Consider the following 16,748-nt stretch of genomic DNA (forward strand, 5'->3'; position numbering starts at 1 on the left):
TCTCCATAGCTACCACTAGGATAGTTTTTAATAAAGGTTGTCTTTACCCTAATCATCAATAAGGGTCGTTTTGACTGGTGCAAGGTGCCCACTATAACTAGTGGACAGCATATACCAGGCCAACTTCTCACAATTCTGATGTGGCTATTTCTAGAATGGCATTAGCGGTGACATTTATTAGGTCTCGCAGACCTGCGTTGCAGCGCGCATGCGCTGCGCGCTCTGCGAGGCTTCTTGTAATCGGTATATTTCAGAAGTGGAGTTTAAGCCCCGCCCATGATTCTGATTGGCTGGCGTCATCGTTTATGGGAAACGCAGGCCTCCGATTGAAATTGAGGCTTCTTTGTTACCGCCCTGTCTCCTTTTTGGACAGCACATCCGAACTGGATCTTTTACTTACGGCGTGACACGGTTTCCTTCATAAGTCGGTAGGCACTACATTTTTATCATTCGGCTAAACAAGCGGCTGCCTCGGTATCATGTCTGTGTACCTAATCGACTCTCATACATATATATATTTTTAAATCATTTGCAGTTTTCTTCGTACACAGGAATTTTTACACACACTGCGTGGCTGAAAGGAGGAGCAAAGGGGGCTAGATGTTATGGAGGGAGGCGCTCACTGTTGGGCCATCTGGATTTAAAACGAGCAGAAACAACATGGACTCCAAAAATATAAGAGAAAACTGTAAACCGATCCTCGATTTTCTCCCTCCCTGTGTGAGACTTCTGAAACGCCAGTGGAGTTGGGTCAGAGTCAATCGCATGTTGGGATTTGAATGTTGGCCGTTGGCCGCGTTTTGCCTTCTATGCCAGGCCGTTATCATGTCTGTGTTCTGAACGACTCTCATATATTTTTTTTAAATCATTTGCTGTTTTCTTTTTATCAGTAGGGTAGCCAGTGTGACATGGCTTGATCACACACTGGCTCCCAGCCATGCCCTTTCGCACCGACCTTCCCTCCAAATAGCATGCAGGAATATTTACATGCACTGCGCGGCTGAAAAGAGGAGCAAAGGGTGCTGAGTGTTAAGGAGGGAGGCGGTCATTGTTGGCCATCTGGATTTAAAATGTGCAGAAACAACCTGCACTCCAAAAATATATGAGAAAACTGTAAATCGATCCTCGATTTTCTCCCTCCGTGTGGGATACTTCTGAAACGCCAGTAGGGTTGGGTCAGAGTCAGTCGCATGTTGGGATTTGAATGTTGGCCGTTGTCTGCGTTTTTCTTTCTATGCCAGGCCGTTATCGTCTGTATTCCTAAACGACTCTCATATATATTTTTAAATCATTTGCAGTTTTCTTTAGACGCAGGAATTTTTACACGCACTGCGCAGCTGACAGGAGGAGCAAAGGGCATGGCTCTAGAGCCAGAGAGCCAGGTCAGCAGAGCTGCTCTAGAGCCAGGTCAACAGAGCTGCTCTAGAACCACAGAACCAAGGCAGCAGAGCTGCTGTAGAGGCAGAGGACCAGGTCAGCAGAGCCGTTGTAGAGCCAGAGAACCAGGTCAGCAGAGCCGCTCTAGAGCCAGATAACCAGGTCAGCAGAGCCCTTCTAGAGCCAGAGAACCAGGCCAGCAGAGCTGCTCTAGAGCCAGGTCAACAGAGCTGCTCTAGAACCACAGAACCAAGGCAGCAGAGCTGCTGTAGAGGCAGAGGACCAGGTCAGCAGAGCCGTTGTAGAGCCAGAGAACCAGGTCAGCAGAGCTGCTGTAGAGCAAGAGAACCAGGTCAGCAGAGCTGCTGTAGAGCAAGAGAACCAGGTCAGCAGAGCTGCTGTAGAGCCAGAGAATCAGGTCAGCAGAGCTGCTTTAGAACAATAGAACCAGGTCAGCAGAGCTGCGCTAGAGGCAGAGAACCAGGTCAACAGAACTACTTTAGAGCCAGAGAACCAGGTCAGCAGAGCTCTTTAGTGGGAGAGAACGAGGTCAGCAGACCTGCTCTAGAGCCAGAGAACCAAGCCAGCAGACCTGCTGTAGAGGCAGAGGACCAGGTCAGCAGAGCCGTTGTAGAGGCAGAGGACCAGGCCAGCAGAGCCGCTCTAGAGCCAGATAACCAGGTCAGCAGAGCCATTCTACAGCCAGAGAACAGGGTCAGCAGAGCTGCTGTAGAGCCAGAGAACCAGATCAGCAGAGCCCTTGTAGAGCCAGAGAACCAGGTCAGCAGAGCTGCTTTAGAGCCAGAGAACCAGGTCAGCAGAGCTCTTTAGTGGAAGAGAACCAGGTCAGCAGACCTGCTCTAGAGCCAGAGAACCAAGCCAGCAGACCTGCTGTAGAGGCAGAGGACCAGGTCAGCAGAGCCGTTGTAGAGCCAGAGAACCAGGTCAGCAGAGCCGCTCTAGAGCCAGATAACCAGGTCAGCAGAGCCCTTATAGAGCCAGAGAACCAGGTCAGCCGAGCTGCTGTAGAGCCAGAGAACCAGGTTAGTAGAGCAGCTCTAGAGCCAGAGAACCAGGTCAGTAGAGCCGCTCTAGAGCCGGAGAACCAGGTCAGCAAAGCAGCTGTAGAGCCAGAGAACTAGGTCAGCAGAGCAGCTCAAGAGCCAGAAAACCCGGTCAGCAGAGCTGCTCTAGAGCCAGAGAACCAGGTCAGCAGAGCCGTTGTAGAGCCAGAGAACCAGGTCAGCAGAGCTGCTCTTGAGCAAAAGAGGAGCAAAGGGTGCTGAGTGTTAAGGAGGGAGGCGGTCATTGTTGGCCATCTGGATTTAAAATGTGCAGAAACGACTTGGACTCCAAAAATATACGAGAAAACTGTAAATCGATCCTCGATTTTCTCCCTCCATGTGGGATACTTCTGAAACGCCAGTGGGGTTGGGTCAGAGTCAGTCGCATGTTGGGATTTTAATGTTGTCCGTTGTCTGTGTTTTTCCTTCTGTGCCACGCCGTTATCATGTCTGTATTCCGAAACGACTCTCATATATTTTTTTAAATCATTTGGAATTTACTTTGGACGCAGGAATTTTTACACGCACTGCGTGGCTGAATGGAGGAGCAAAGGGCACGGCTCTAGAGCCAGAGAGCCAGGTCAGCAGAGCTGCTCTAGAGCCAGAGAACAAGGTCAGCAGAGCTGGTCTAGAGCCAGATAACCAGGACAGCAGAGCCCTTGTAGAGCCAGAGAACCAGGTCAGCAGAGCTGCTGTAGAGCCAGAGAACCAGGTCAGTAGAGCAGCTCTAGAGCCAGAGAACCAGGTCAGCAGAGCTGCTTTAGAGCCAGAATACCAGGTCAGCAGAGCCGCTCTAGAGCATGAGAACCCTGTCAGCAGAGCCTCTCTAGAGCCTGAGAACCAGGTCAGCAAAGCTGCTGAAGAGCCAGAGAAGCAGGTCAGCAGAGCCGTTGTAGAGCCAGAGAACCAGGTCAGCAGAGCAGCTCTAGAGCCAGATAACCAGGTCAGCAGAGCCCTTGTAGAGCCAGAGAACCTGGTCAGCAGAGCTGCTGTAGAGCCAGAGAACCAGGTCAGTAGAGCAGCTCTAGAGCCAGAGAACCAGGTCAGCAAACCTGCTGTAGAGCCAGAGAACCAGGTCAGCAGAGCTGCTGTAGAGCCAGAGAACCGGGTCAGCAGAGCTGCTTTAAAGCCAGAATACCAGGTCAGCAGAGCCGCTCTAGAGCATGAGAACCACGTCAGCAGAGCCGCGCTAGAGACTGAGAACCAGGTCAGCAAAGCAGCTGTAGAGCCAGAGAACTAGGTCAGCAGAGCAGCTCAAGAGCCAGAAAACCCGGTCAGCAGAGCTGCTCTAGAGCCAGAGAACCAGGTCAGCAGAGCCGTTGTAGAGCCAGAGAACCAGGTCAGCAGAGCTGCTCTTGAGCAAAAGAGGAGCAAAGGGTGCTGAGTGTTAAGGAGGGAGGCGGTCATTGTTGGCCATCTGGATTTAAAATGTGCAGAAACGACTTGGACTCCAAAAATATACGAGAAAACTGTAAATCGATCCTTGATTTTCTCCCTACATGTGGGATACTTCTGAAACGCCAGTGGGGTTGGGTCAGAGTCAGTCGCATGTTGGGATTTTAATGTTGTCCGTTGTCTGTGTTTTTCCTTCTGTGCCACGCCGTTATCATGTCTGTATTCCTAAACCACTCTCATATATTTTTTTAAATCATTTGGAATTTACTTTGGACGCAGGAATTTTTACACGCACTGCGTGGCTGAATGGAGGAGCAAAGGGCACGGCTCTAGAGCCAGAGAGCCAGGTCAGCAGAGGTGCTCTAGAGCCAGAGAACAAGGTCGGCAGAGCTGGTCTAGAGCCAGATAACCAGGACAGCAGAGCCCTTGTAGAGCCAGAGAACCAGGTCAGTAGAGCAGCTCTAGAGCCAGAGAACCAGGTCAGCAGAGCTGCTGTAGAGCCAGAATACCAGGTCAGCAGAGCCGCTCTAGAGCATGAGAACCCTGTCAGCAGAGCCGCTCTAGAGCCTGAGAACCAGGTCAGCAAAGCTGCTGAAGAGCCAGAGAAGCAGGTCAGCAGAGCCGTTGTAGAGCCAGAGAACCAGGTCAGCAGAGCAGCTCTAGAGCCAGATAACCAGGTCATCAGAGCCCTTGTAGAGCCAGAGAACCTGGTCAGCAGAGCTGCTGTAGAGCCAGAGAACCAGGTCAGTAGAGCAGCTCTAGAGCCAGAGAACCAGGTCAGCAAACCTGCTGTCGAGCCAGAAAACCAGGTCAGCAGAGCTGCTGTAGAGCCAGAGAACCGGGTCAGCAGAGCTGCTGTAAAGCCAGAATACCAGGTCAGCAGAGCCGCTCTAGAGCATGAGAACCACGTCAGCAGAGCCGCGCTAGAGACTGAGAACCAGGTCAGCAATGCTGCTGAAGAGTCAGAGAAGCAGGTCAGCTGAGCTGCTGTAGAGCCAGAAAACTAGGTCAGCAGAGCTATTCTAGAGCCAGAGAACCAGGTCAGCAGAGTTGCTGTAGAGCCATAGAACCAGGTCAGCAGAGCGGCTGTAGAGCCTGACAAGCAGGTTAGCAGAGCCGTTGTAGAGCCAGAGAACCAGGTCAGCAGAGCTGTTGTAGAGCCAGAGAACCATATCAGCAGAGCTGCTCTAGAGCCAGAGAACCATATCAGCAGAGCTGCTCTAGAGCCAGAGAACCAGGTCAGCAGAGCCGTTGTAGAGCCAGAGAACCAGGTCAGCAGAGCTGCTCTTGAGCAAAAGAGGAGCAAAGGGTGCTGAGTGTTAAGGAGGGAGGCGGTCATTGTTGGCCATCTGGATTTAAAATGTGCAGAAACGACTTGGACTCCAAAAATATACGAGAAAACTGTAAATCGATCCTCGATTTTCTCCCTCCATGTGGGATACTTCTGAAACGCCAGTGGGGTTGGGTCAGAGTCAGTCGCATGTTGGGATTTTAATGTTGTCCGTTGTCTGTGTTTTTCCTTCTGTGCCACGCCGTTATCATGTCTGTATTCCTAAACGACTCTCATATATTTTTTTAAATCATTTGGAATTTACTTTGGACGCAGGAATTTTTACACGCACTGCGTGGCTGAATGGAGGGGCAAAGGGCACGGCTCTAGAGCCAGAGAGCCAGGTCAGCAGAGCTGCTCTAGAGCCAGAGAACAAGGTCGGCAGAGCTGGTCTAGAGCCAGATAACCAGGACAGCAGAGCCCTTATAGAGCCAGAGAACCAGGTCAGCAGAGCTGCTGTAGAGCCAGAGAACCAGGTCAGTAGAGCAGCTCTAGAGCCAGAGAACCAGGTCAGCAGAGCTGCTGTAGAGCCAGAATACCAGGTCAGCAGAGCCGCTCTAGAGCATGAGAACCCTGTCAGCAGAGCCGCTCTAGAGCCTGAGAACCAGGTCAGCAAAGCTGCTGAAGAGCCAGAGAAGCAGGTCAGCAGAGACGTTGTAGAGCCAGAGAACCAGGTCAGCAGAGCAGCTCTAGAGCCAGATAACCAGGTCAGCAGAGCCCTTGTAGAGCCAGAGAACCAGGTCAGCAGAGCTGCTGTAGAGCCAGAGAACCAGGTCAGTAGAGCAGCTCTAGAGCCAGAGAACCAGGTCAGCAAACCTGCTGTAGAGCCAGAGAACCAGGTCAGCAGAGCTGCTGTAGAGCCAGAGAACCAGGTCAGCAGAGCTGCTGTAAAGCCAGAATACCAGGTCAGCAGAGCCGCTCTAGAGCATGAGAACCACGTCAGCAGAGCCGCGCTAGAGACTGAGAACCAGGTCAGCAATGCTGCTGAAGAGTCAGAGAAGTAGGTCAGCTGAGCTGCTGTAGAGCCAGAAAACTAGGTCAGCAGAGCTATTCTAGAGCCAGAGAACCAGGTCAGCAGAGTTGCTGTAGAGCCATAGAACCAGGTCAGCAGAGCGGCTGTAGAGCCTGACAAGCAGGTTAGCAGAGCCGTTGTAGAGCCAGAGAACCAGGTCAGCAGAGCTGTTGTAGAGCCAGAGAACCAGGTCAACAGAGCTGCTCTAGAGCCAGAGAACCAGGTCAGCAGAGCTTCTGTAGAGCCTGAGAACCAGGTCAGCAGAGGTGCTGTAGACCCAGAGGACCAGGTCAGCAGAGTTGCTGTAGAGCCAGAGATCCAGGTTAGCAGAGCCTCTGTAAAGCCAGAAAACCTGGTCAGCAGAGCTGCTCTAGAGCCAAGAACCAGGTCAGCAGAGCTGCTCTAGAGCCAGGTCAACAGAGCTGCTCTAGAACCACAGAACCAAGGCAGCAGAGCTGCTGTAGAGGCAGAGGACCAGGTCAGCAGAGCCGCTCTAGAGCCAGAGAACCAGGTCAGCGGAGCTGCTCTAGAGCCAGATAACCAGGTCAGCAGAGCCCTTATAGAGCCAGAGAACCAGGTCAGCAGAGCTGCTGTAGAGCCAGAGAACCAGGTTAGTAGAGCAGCTCTAAAGCCAGAGAACCAGGTCAGTAGTGCTCCTGTAGAGCCTGAGACCCAGGTCAGCAGAACTGTTGTAGAGCCTGAGACCCAGGTCAGCAGAGCCGTTGTAGAGCTATAGAACCAGTACAGCAGAGCCGCTCCAGAGCCAGAAAACCATGTCAGCAGAGCTGCTCTAGAGCCAGAGTACCAGGTCAGCAGAGCTGCTGCTCTAGAGCCAGAGTACCAGGTCAGCAGAGCTGCTGTAGAGCAAGAGAACCAGGTCAGCAGAGCTGCTGTAGAGCCAGAGAATCAGGTCAGCAGAGCTGCTTTAGAACCATAGAACCAGGTCAGCAGAGCTGCTCTAGAGGCAGAGAACCAGGTCAGCAGAACTGCTTTAGAGCCAGAGAACCAGGTCAGCAGAGCTGCTGTAGAGCCAGAAAACCAGGTCAGCAGAGCCGCTGTAGAGCCAGAGAACCAGGTCAGCAGAGCTGCTGTAAAGCCAGAATAGCAGGTCAGCAGAGCTGCTGAGCAGCCAGAAAACCAGGTCAGCAGAGCTGATGTAGAGCCAGAGAACCAGGTCAGCAGACCTGCTCTAGAGACAGAGAACCAGGTCAGCAGAGCTGCTGTAGAGCCAGAGAATCAGGTCAGCAGAGCTGCTTTAGAACCACAGAACCAGGTCAGCAGAGCTGCTGTAGAGCCAGAGAACCAGGTCAGCAGAGCTGCTCTAGAGCCAGAGAACCAGGTCAGCAGAGCTGCTCTAGAGCCAGAGAACCAGGTCAGCAGAGCCCTTGTAGAGCCAGAGAACCAGGTCAGCAGAGCTGCTGTAGAGCCAGAGAACCAGGTCAGCAGAACTGCTGTAGAGCCAGAGAACCAGTTCAGCAGAGCTGCTGTGGAGCCAGAAAACCAGGTCAGCAGAGCAGCTCTAGAGCCAGAGAACCAGGTCAGTAGAGCTGCTGTAGAGCCACAGAGCCATGTCAGCAGAGCTGCTCTAGAGCCACATAACCAGGTCAGCAGAGCCCTTGTAGAGCCAGAGAACCAGGTCAGCAGAGCTGCTTTAGAGCCAGAGAACCAGGTCAGCAGAGCTCTTTAGTGGAAGAGAACCAGGTCAACAGACCTGCTCTAGAGCCAGAGAACCAAGCCAGCAGACCTGCTGTAGAGGCAGAGGACCAGGTCAGCAGAGCCGCTCTAGAGCCAGAGAACCAGGTCAGCAGCGCTGCTCTAGAGCCAGATAACCAGGTCAGCAGAACCCTTGTAGAGCCAGAGAACCAGGTCAGCAGAGCTGCTGTAGAGGCAGAGAACCAGGTTAGTAGAGCAGCTCTAGAGCCAGAGAACCAGGTCAGCAGAGCTGCTCCATAGCCAGATAACCAGGTCAGCAGAGCCCTTATAGAGCCAGAGAACCAGGTCAGTAGTGCTCCTGTAGAGCCTGAGACCCAGGTAAGCAGAGCCGTTGTAGAGCCTGAGACCCAGGTCAGCAGAGCCATTGTAGAGCTATAGAACCATTACAGCAGAGCCGCTCCAGAGCCAGAAAACCATGTCAGCAGAGCTGCTCTAGAGCCAGAGTACCAGGTCAGCAGAGCTGCTGCTCTAGAGCCAGAGTACCAGGTCAGCAGAGCTGCTGTAGAGCAAGAGAACCAGCTCAGCAGAGCTGCTGTAGAGCCAAAGAATCAGGTCAGCAGAGCTGCTTTAGAACCATAGAACCAGGTCAGCAGAGCTGCTCTAGAGGCAGAGAACCAGGTCAGCAGAACTGCTTTAGAGCCAGAGAACCAGGTCAGCAGAGCTGCTCCAGAGCCAGAAAACCAGATCAGCAGAGCTGCTCTAGAGCCAGAGAACCAGGTCAGCAGAGCTGCTGCTCTAGAGCCAGAGTACCAGGTCAGCAGAACTGCTGTAGAGCAAGCGAACCAGGTCAGCAGAGCTGCTGTAGAGCCAGAGAACCAGGTCAGCAGAGCTGCTTTAGAGCCATAGAACCAGGTCAGCAGAGCTGCTCTAGAGGCAGAGAACCAGGTCAGCAGAACTGCTCTAGAGCCAGAGAACCAAGCCAGCAGACCTGCTGTAGAGGCAGATGACCAGGTCAGCAGAGCCGTTGTAGAGCCAGAGGACCAGGTCAGCAGAGACGCCCTAGAGCCAGAGAACCAGGTCAGCAGAGCTGCTCTAGAGCCACATAACCAGGTCAGCAGAGCCCTTGTAGAGCCAGAGAACCAGGTCAGCAGAGCTGCTTTAGAGCCAGAGAACCAGGTCAGCAGACCACTTTAGTGGGAGAGAACCAGGTCAGCAGACCTGCTCTAGAGCCAGAGAACCAAGCCAGCAGACCTGCTGTAGAGGCAGAGGACCAGGTCAGTAGAGCCGTTGTAGAGCCAGAGAACCAGGTCAGCAGAGCCGCTCTAGAGCCAGAGAACCAGGTCAGCAGAGCTGCTCTATAGCCAGATAACCAGGTCAGCAGAGCCCTTATAGAGCCAGAGAACCAGGTCAGCAGAGCTGCTGTAGAGGCAGAGAACCAGGTTAGTAGAGCAGCTCTAGAGCCAGAGAACCAGGTCAGGAGACCTGCTGTAGAGCCAGAGAACCAGGTCAGCAGAGCTGCTGTAGAGCCAGAGAACCAGGTCAGCAGAGCTGCTGTAAAGCCAGAATACCAGGTCAGCAGAGCCGCTCTAGAGCCTGAGAACCAGGTCAGCAATGCTGCTGCTCTAGAGCCAGAGTACCAGGTCAGCAGAGCTGCTGTAGAGCAAGAGAACCAGCTCAGCAGAGCTGCTGTAGAGCCAAAGAACCAGGTCAGCAGAGCTGCTGTAGAGCCAGAGAACCAGGTCAGCAGAGCTGCTTTAGAGCCAGAGAACCAGGTCAGCAGAGCACTTTAGTGGGAGAGAACCAGGTCAGCAGACCTGCTCTAGAGCCAGAGAACCAAGCCAGCAGACCTGCTGTAGAGGCAGAGGACCAGGTCAGCAGAGTCGTTGTAGAGCCAGAGAACCAGGTCAGCAGAGCCGCTCTAGAGCCAGAGAACCAGGTCAGCAGAGCTGCTCTATAGCCAGATAACCAGGTCAGCAGAGCCCTTATAGAGCCAGAGAAACAGGTCAGCAGAGCTGCTGTAGAGGCAGAGAACCAGGTTAGTAGAGCAGCTCTAGAGCCAGAGAACCAGGTCAGTAGTGCTCCTGTAGAGCCTGAGACCCAGGTCAGCAGAGCCGTTGTAGAGCCTGAGACCCAGGTCAGCAGAGCCATTGTAGAGCTATAGAACCAGTACAGCAGAGCCGCTCCAGAGCCAGAAAACCATGTCAGCAGAGCTGCTCTAGAGCCAGAGTACCAGGTCAGCAGAGCTGCTGCTCTAGAGCCAGAGTACCAGGTCAGCAGAGCTGCTGTAGAGCAAGAGAACCAGCTCAGCAGAGATGCTGTAGAGCCAAAGAACCAGGTCAGCAGAGCTGCTGTAGAGCCAGAGAATCAGGTCAGCAGAGTTGCTTTAGAACCATAGAACCAGGTCAGCAGAGCTCTTTAGTGGGAGAGAACCAGGTCAGCAGACCTGCTCTAGAGCCAGAGAACCAAGCCAGCAGACCTGCTGTAGAGGCAGAGGACCAGGTCAGCAGAGCCGTTGTAGAGGCAGAGGACCAGGTCAGCAGAGCCGATCTAGAACCAGATAACCAGGTCAGCAGAGCCATTCTAGAGCCAGAGAACCAGGTCAGCAGAGCTGCTGTAGAGCCAGAAAACCAGATCAGCAGAGCTGCTCTAGAGCCAGAGAACCAGGTCAGCAGAGCTGCTGCTCTAGAGCCAGAGTACCAGGTCAGCAGAACTGCTGTAGAGCAAGCGAACCAGGTCAGCAGAGCTGCTGTAGAGCCAGAGAACCAGGTCAGCAGAGCTGCTTTAGAGCCATAGAACCAGGTCAGCAGAGCTGCTCTAGAGGCAGAGAACCAGGTCAGCAGAACTGCTCTAGAGCCAGAGAACCAAGCCAGCAGACCTGCTGTAGAGGCAGATGACCAGGTCAGCAGAGCCATTGTAGAGCCAGAGAACCAGGTCAGCAGAGACGCCCTAGAGCCAGAGAACCAGGTCAGCAGAGCTGCTCTAGAGCCACATAACCAGGTCAGCAGAGCCCTTGTAGAGCCACAGAACCAGGTCAGCAGAGCTGCTTTAGAGCCAGAGAACCAGGTCAGCAGAGCACTTTAGTGGGAGAGAACCAGGTCAGCAGACCTGCTCTAGAGCCAGAGAACCAAGCCAGCAGACCTGCTGTAGAGGCAGAGGACCAGGTCAGCAGTGCCGTTGTAGAGCCAGAGAACCAGGTCAGCAGAGCCGCTCTAGAGCCAGAGAACCAGGTCAGCAGAGCTGCTCTATAGCCAGATAACCAGGTCAGCAGAGCCCTTATAGAGCCAGAGAACCAGGTCAGCAGAGCTGCTGTAGAGGCAGAGAACCAGGTTAGTAGAGCAGCTCTAGAGCCAGAGAACCAGGTCAGCAGAGCTGCTCCATAGCCAGATAACCAGGTCAGCAGAGCCCTTATAGAGCCAGAGAACCAGGTCAGTAGTGCTCCTGTAGAGCCTGAGACCCAGGTCAGCAGAGCCCTTGTAGAGCCTGAGACCCAGGTCAGCAGAGCCATTGTAGAGCTATAGAACCAGTACAGCAGAGCCGCTCCAGAGCCAGAAAACCATGTCAGCAGAGCTGCTCTAGAGCCAGAGTACCAGGTCAGCAGAGCTGCTGCTCTAGAGCCAGAGTACCAGGTCAGCAGAGCTGCTGTAGAGCAAGAGAACCAGCTCAGCAGAGCTGCTGTAGAGCCAAAGAATCAGGTCAGCAGAGCTGCTTTAGAACCATAGAACCAGGTCAGCAGAGCTGCTCTAGAGGCAGAGAACCAGGTCAGCAGAACTGCTTTAGAGCCAGAGAACCAGGTCAGCAGAGCTGCTCCAGAGCCAGAAAACCAGATCAGCAGAGCTGCTCTAGAGCCAGAGAACCAGGTCAGCAGAGCTGCTGCTCTAGAGCCAGAGTACCAGGTCAGCAGAACTGCTGTAGAGCAAGCGAACCAGGTCAGCAGAGCTGCTGTAGAGCCAGAGAACCAGGTCAGCAGAGCTGCTTTAGAGCCATAGAACCAGGTCAGCAGAGCTGCTCTAGAGGCAGAGAACCAGGTCAGCAGAACTGCTCTAGAGCCAGAGAACCAAGCCAGCAGACCTGCTGTAGAGGCAGATGACCAGGTCAGCAGAGCCGTTGTAGAGCCAGAGAACCAGGTCAGCAGAGACGCCCTAGAGCCAGAGAACCAGGTCAGCAGAGCTGCTCTAGAGCCACATAACCAGGTCAGCAGAGCCTTTGTAGAGCCAGAGAACCAGGTCAGCAGAGCTGCTTTAGAGCCAGAGAACCAGGTCAGCAGACCACTTTAGTGGGAGAGAACCAGGTCAGCAGACCTGCTCTAGAGCCAGAGAACCAAGCCAGCAGACCTGCTGTAGAGGCAGAGGACCAGGTCAGTAGAGCCGTTGTAGAGCCAGAGAACCAGGTCAGCAGAGCCGCTCTAGAGCCAGAGAACCAGGTCAGCAGAGCTGCTCTATAGCCAGATAACCAGGTCAGCAGAGCCCTTATAGAGCCAGAGAACCAGGTCAGCAGAGCTGCTGTAGAGGCAGAGAACCAGGTTAGTAGAGCAGCTCTAGAGCCAGAGAACCAGGTCAGGAGACCTGCTGTAGAGCCAGAGAACCAGGTCAGCAGAGCTGCTGTAGAGCCAGAGAACCAGGTCAGCAGAGCTGCTGTTAAGCCAGAATACCAGGTCAGCAGAGCCGCTCTAGAGCCTGAGAACCAGGTCAGCAATGCTGCTGAAGAGTCAGAGAAGCAGGTCAGCTGAGCTGCTGTAGAGCCAGAAAACCAGGTCAGCAGAGCCGCTGTAGAGCCAGAGAACCAGGTCAGCAGAGCAGCTCTAGAGCCAGAGAACCAGGTCAGTAGAGCTGCTGTAGAGCCAGAAAACCAGGTCAGCAGAGCCGCTGTAGAGCCAGAGAACCAGGTCAGCAGAGCTGCTCCAGAGCCAGAAAACCAGATCAGCAGAGCTGCTCTAGAGCCAGAGAACCAGGTCAGCAGAGCTGCTGCTCTAGAGCCAGAGTACCAGGTCAGCAGAACTGCTGTAGAGCAAGCGAACCAGGTCAGCAGAGCTGCTGTAGAGCCAGAGAACCAGGTCAGCAGAGCTGCTTTAGAGCCATAGAACCAGGTCAGCAGAGCTGCTCTAGAGGCAGAGAACCAGGTCAGCAGAACTGCTCTAGAGCCAGAGAACCAAGCCAGCAGACCTGCTGTAGAGGCAGATGACCAGGTCAGCAGAGCCGTTGTAGAGCCAGAGAACCAGGTCAGCAGAGATGCCCTAGAGCCAGAGAACCAGGTCAGCAGAGCTGCTCTAGAGCCACATAACCAGGTCAGCAGAGCCCTTGTAGAGCCAGAGAACCAGGTCAGCAGAGCTGCTTTAGAGCCAGAGAACCAGGTCAGCAGAGCACTTTAGTGGGAGAGAACCAGGTCAGCAGACCTGCTCTAGAGCCAGAGAACCAAGCCAGCAGACCTGCTGTAGAGGCAGAGGACCAGGTCAGTAGAGCCGTTGTAGAGCCAGAGAACCAGGTCAGCAGAGCCGCTCTAGAGCCAGAGAACCAGGTCAGCAGAGCTGCTCTATAGCCAGATAACCAGGTCAGCAGAGCCCTTATAGAGCCAGAGAACCAGGTCAGCAGAGCTGCTGTAGAGTCAGAGAACCAGGTTAGTAGAGCAGCTCTAGAGCCAGAGAACCAGGTCAGTAGTGCTCATGTAGAGCCTGAGACCCAGGTCAGCAGAGCCGTTGTAGAGCCTGAGACCCAGGTCAGCAGAGCCATTGTAGAGCTATAGAACCAGTACAGCAGAGCCGCTCCAGAGCCAGAAAACCATGTCAGCAGAGCTGCTCTAGAGCCAGAGTACCAGGTCAGCAGAGCTGCTGCTCTAGAGCCAGAGTACCAGGTCAGCAGAGCTGCTGTAGAGCAAGAGAACCAGGTCAGCAGAGCTGCTGTAGAGCCAAAGAATCAGGTCAGCAGAGCTGCTTTAGAACCATAGAACCAGGTCAGCAGAGCTGCTCTAGAGGCAGAGAACCAGGTCAGCAGAACTGCTTTAGAGCCAGAGAACCAGGTCAGCAGAGCTGCTGTAGAGCCAGAAAACCAGGTCAGCAGAGCCGCTGTAGAGCCAGAGAACCAGGTCAGCAGAGCTGCTGTAAAGCCAGAATAGCAGGTCAGCAGAGCTGCTGAGCAGCCAGAAAACCAGGTCAGCAGAGCTGATGTAGAGCCAGAGAACCAGGTCAGCAGACCTGCTCTAGAGCCAGAGAACCAGGTCAGCAGAGCTGCTGTAGAGCCAGAGAATCAGGTCAGCAGAGCTGCTTTAGAACCATAGAACCAGGTCAGCAGAGCTCTTTAGTGGGAGAGAACCAGGTCAGCAGACCTGCTCTAGAGCCAGAGAACCAAGCCAGCAGACCTGCTGTAGAGGCAGAGGACCAGGTCAGCAGAGCCGTTGTAGAGGCAGAGGACCAGGTCAGCAGAGCCGATCTAGAACCAGATAACCAGGTCAGCAGAGCCATTCTAGAGCCAGAGAACCAGGTGAGCAGAGCTGCTGTTAAGCCAGAAAACCAGGTCAGCAGAGCAGCTCTAGAGCCAGAGAACCAGGTCAGTAGAGCTGCTGTAGAGCCAGAGAGCCAGGTCAGCAGAGCTCCTCTAGAGCCACATAACCAGGTCAGCAGAGCCCTTGTAGAGCCAGAGAACCAGGTCAGCAGAGCTGTTTTAGAGCCAGAGAACAGGTCAGCAGAGGTCTTTAGTGGAAGAGAACCAGGTCAACAGACCTGCTCTAGAGCCAGAGAACCAAGCCAGCAGACCTGCTGAAGAGGCAGAGGACCAGGTCAGCAGAGCCGCTCTAGAGCCAGAGAACCAGGTAAGCAGAGCTGCTCTAGAGCCAGATAACCAGGTCAGCAGAGCCCTTGTAGAGCCAGAGAACCAGGTCAGCAGAGCTGCTGTCGAGCCAGAGAACCAGGTCAGCAGAGCCGCTCTAGAGCCTGAGAACCAGGTCAGCAATGCTGCTGAAGAGTCAGAGAAGCAGGTCAGCTGAGCTGCTGTGAGCCAGAACACCAGGTCAGCAGAGCCGCTGTGGAGCCAGAGAACCAGGTCAGCAGAGCTACTCCAGAGCCAGAAAACCATATCAGCAGAGCTGCTGTAGAGCCAGAGAACCAGGTCAGCAGAGCTGCTGCTCTAGAGCCAGGGTACCAGGTCAGCAGAACTGCTGTAGAGCAAGAGAACGAGGTCAGCAGAGCTGCTGTAGAGCCAGAGAACCAGGTCAGCAGAGCTGCTGTAGAGCCAGAGAACCAGGTCAGCAGAGCTGCTTTAGAGCCATAGAACCAGGTCAGCAGAGCTGCTCTAGAGGCAGAGAACCAGGTCAGCAGAGCTGCTCTAGAGGCAGAGAACCAGGTCAGCAGAACTGCTCTAGAGCCAGAGAACCAAGCCAGCAGACCTGCTGTAGAGGCAGATGACCAGGTCAGCAGAGCCGTTGTAGAGCCAGAGAACCAGGTAAGCAGAGCCGCTCTAGAGCCAGAGAACCAGGTCAGCAGAGTTGCTGTAGAGCCATAGAACCAGGTCAGCAGAGCGGCTGTAGAGCCTGACAAGCAGGCTAGCACAGCCGTTGTAGAGCCAGAGAACCAGGTCAGCAGAGCTGTTGTAGAGCCAGAGAACCAAGTCAACAGAGCTGCTCTAGAGCCAGAGAACCAGGTCAGCAGAGCTTCTGTAGACCCTGAGAACCAGGTCAGCAGAGGTGCTGTAGACCCAGAGGACCAGGTCAGCAGAGTTGCTGTAGAGCGAGAGAACCAGGTCAGCAGAGCTGCTGTAGAGCCAGAGATCCAGGTTAGCAGAGCCTCTGTAGAACCAGAAAACCTGGTCAGCAGAGCTGCTCTAGAGCCAAGAACCAGGTCAGCAGAGCTGTTCTGGAGCCAGAGAACCAGGTCAGCCGAGCTGTTCTAGACCCAGAGAACCAAGTCAGCAGAGTTGCTGTAGAGCCAGAGAACCAGGTCAGCAGAGCTGCTGTAAAGCCAGAATAGCAGGTCAGCAGAGCTGCTGAGCAGCCAGAAAACCAGGTCAGCAGAGCTGATGTAGAGCCAGAGAACCAGGTCAGCAGAGCTGCTGTAGAGCCAGAGAATCAGGTCAGCGGAGCTGCTTTAGAACCATAGAACCAGGCCAGCAGAGCTGCTCTAGAGGCAGAGAACCAGATCAGCAGAACTGCTTTAGAGCCAGAGAACCAGGTCAGCAGAGCTCTTTAGTGGGAGAGAACCAGGTCAGCAGACCTGCTCTAGAGCCAGAGAACCAAGCCAGCAGACCTGCTGTAGAGGCAGAGGACCAGGTCAGCAGAGCCGTTGTAGAGGCAGAGGACCAGGTCAGCAGAGCCGCTCTAGAGCCAGGTCAGCAGAGCCATTCTAGAGCCAGAGAACCAGGTCAGCAGAGCTGCTGTAGAGCCAGAAAACCAGGTCAGCAGAGCAGCTCTAGAGCCAGAGAACCAGGTCAGTAGAGCTGCTGTAGAGCCAGAGGACCAGGTCAGCAGAGCTGCTCTAGAGCCACATAACCAGGTCAGCAGAGCCCTAGTAGAGCCAGAGAACCAGGTCAGCAGAGCTGCTCTAGAGCCAGAGAACCAAGCCAGCAGACCTGCTGTAGAGGCAGAGGACCAGGTCAGCAGAGCCGCTCTAGAGCCAGAGAACCAGGTCAGCAGAGCAGCTCTAGAGCCAGATAACCAGGTCAGCAGAGCCCTTGTGGAGCCAGAGAACCAGGTCAGCAGAGCTGCTGTAGAGCCAGAGAACCAGGTCAGTAGAGCAGCTCAAGAGACAGAGAACCAGGTCAGGAAACCTGCTGTAGAGCCAGAGAACAAAGCCAGCAGACCTGCTGTAGAGGCAGAGGACTAGGTCAGCAGAGCCGCTCTAGAGCCAGAGAACCAGGTCAGCAGAGCTGCTCTAGAGCCAGATAACCAGGTCAGCAGAGCCCTTGTAGATCCAGAGAACCAGGCCAGCAGAGCTGCT

General features: G+C 54.2%; 1 long non-coding RNA gene across 1 annotated transcript in view; it reads left to right on the forward strand.

The window, feature by feature from the left end:
- The first annotated feature begins 357 nt into the window (after positions 1–357).
- Positions 358–16,748, forward strand: part of LOC146798923 (uncharacterized) — a 357,197-nt gene continuing 340,806 nt past the window's right edge. Inside the window, exon 1 of the long non-coding RNA XR_014968806.1 lies at positions 358–428. This is a non-coding gene — a long non-coding RNA (uncharacterized LOC146798923). The remainder of the gene's footprint in view (positions 429–16,748) is intronic.

This window comes from Triturus cristatus, chromosome 9 (assembly GCF_964204655.1).
Source record: "Triturus cristatus chromosome 9, aTriCri1.1, whole genome shotgun sequence".
Classification (NCBI taxonomy): Eukaryota; Metazoa; Chordata; class Amphibia; order Caudata; family Salamandridae; genus Triturus; species Triturus cristatus.